We start from the raw sequence: 2,517 nt of genomic DNA, 5'->3' as shown, positions 1-2,517 counted from the left end.
TTGTCTGTACTGTCATTTGCAAATATCTTCTCCCATTCTGTGGGTTGCCTCTTTGTTTTGTTGAGTGTTTCCTTTGCTGTGCAGAAGCTTTTGATCTTGGTGAAGTCCCAAAAGTTCATTTTCGCTTTTGTTTCCTTCGCCTTTGGAGACATATCTTTTTTTTTTTTTAATTCCTGTTTTTTTTAAATTTTTATTTATTTTCAGCATAACAGTATTCATTGTTTTTGCACTACACCCAGTGCTCCATGCAATCTGTGCCCTCCCTAATACCCACCACCTGGTTCCCCCAACCTCCCACCCCCTGCCCCTTCAAAACCCTCAGGTTGTTTTTCAGAGTCCATTGTCTCTCATGGTTCACCTCCCCTTCCAATTTCCCTCAACTCCCTTCTCCACTCCATCTCCCCATGTCCTCCATGTTATTTGTTCTGCTCCACAAATAAGTGAAACCATAGGATAATTGACTCTCTCTGTTTGACTTATTTCACTCAGCATAATCTCTTCCAGTCCCATTCATGTTGCTACAAAAGTTGGGTATTCGTCCTTTCTGATGGAGGCATAATACTCCATAGTGTATATGGACCACATCTTCCTTATCCATTCATCCGTTGAAGGACATCTTGGTTCTTTCCACAGTTTGGCGACCGTGGCCATTGCTGCTACAAACATTGGGGTACAGATGGCCCTTCTCTTCACTACATCTGTATCTTTGGGGTAAATTCCCAGTAGTGCAATTGCAGGGTCATACGGAAGCTCTATTTTTACTTTCTTCAGGAATCGCCACACTGTTCTCCAAATTGGCTGCACCAACTTGCATTCCCACCAACAGTGGAAGAGGGTTCCCCTTACTCCACATCCTCTCCAACATATGTTGTTTCCTGTCTTGCTAATTTTGGCCATTCTAACTGGTGTAAGGTGGTATCTCAATGTGGTTTTGATTTGAATCTCCCTGATGGCTAGTGATGATGAACATTTTTTCATGTGTCTCACAGCCATTTGCATGTCTTCATTGGAGAAGTGTCTGTTCATGTCTTCTGCCCATTTTTTGACATGATTATCTGTTTTGTGTGTGTTGAGTTTGAGAAGTTCTTTATAGATCCCGGATATCAACCTTTTGTCTGTACTGTCATTTGCAAATATCTTCTCCCTTTCCGTGGGTTGCCTCTTTGTTTTGTTGAGTGTTTACTTTGCTGTGCAGAAGCTTTTGATCTTGGTGAAGTCCCAAAAGTTCATTTTCATTTTTGTTTCCTTTGACTTTGGAGACATATCTTGAAAGAAGTTGCTGTGGCTGATATCGAAGAGGTTACTGCCTATGTTCTCCTCGAGGATTCTGATGGATTCCTGTCTCAAGTTGAGGTCTTTTATCCATTTCGAGTTTATCTTTGTGTACAGTGTACGAGAATGGTTGAGTTTCCTTCTTCTACATATTGCTGTCCAGTTTTCCCGGCACCATTTATTGAAGAGACTGTCTTTTTTCCACTGTATATTTTTTCCTGTTCTGTCGAAGATTGTTTGACCATAGAGTTGAGGGTCCATATCTGGGCTGGTTTTTTGAAAGAATCAATAAGATCGATAAACCATTGGCCACACTAATCCAAAAGAAAAGAGAGAAGGCCCAAATTAATAAAATTATGAATGAAAAGGAAGAGATCAAAACTAACACCAAGGAAGTAGAAACAATCATCAGAAGTTATTATCAACAGTTATATGCCAATAAGCTAAGCAACGTAGATGAAATGGATGCATTCCTGGAAAACTATAAACTCGCAAAATTGAACCAGGAAGAAATTGACAACCTGAATAGACTGATATCTAGTAACGAGATTGAAGCATGATCAAAAACCTCCCCAAAAAACAAGAGCTCAGGACCTGACAGATTCCTTGGGGAATTCTACCAAACTTTCAAAGAAGAAATAACACCTATTCTCCTGAAGCTGTTTCAAAAAATTGAAGCAGAAGGAAAACTTCCAGACTCTTTTTATGAAGCCAGCATTACCCTGATTCCCAAACTAGGTAAAGACCCCACCAAAAAGGAGAATTTCAGACCAATATCCCTGATGAGTATGGATGCTAAGATTCTCAACAAGATCCAGCAAATAGGATCCAACAACACATTAAAAAGATTATCCACCATGACCAGGTGGGATTCATCCCTGGGTTACAGGTATGGTTCAACATTCACAAATCAATCAGTGTGATAGAACAAATCAATAAGAGAATAGAGAAGAACCACATGGTCCTCTCAATTGATGCAGAAAAAGCATTTGACAAAATCCAGCATCCGTTCCTGATTAAAACGCTTCAAAGTAGAGGGATAGAGGGAACATTCCTGAACTTCATAAAATGTATCTATGAGAGACCCACAGCAAATATCATCCTCAATGGTAAAAAGATTGCAGCCTTCCTGTTGAGATCAGGAACATGACAAGGATGCCCACTCTCACCTCTCTTGTTCAACATAGTATTAGAAGTCCTAGCAACAGCAATCAGAAAACAAAGAGAAATAAAAGGTATCCAAGT

This window comes from Martes martes, assembly GCF_963455335.1.
Source record: "Martes martes genome assembly, chromosome: 9".
In the NCBI taxonomy this organism is placed as follows: Eukaryota; Metazoa; Chordata; class Mammalia; order Carnivora; family Mustelidae; genus Martes; species Martes martes.
The sequence above is the reverse complement of the archived record's forward strand: the minus strand, read 5'-3'. Positions refer to the sequence as shown.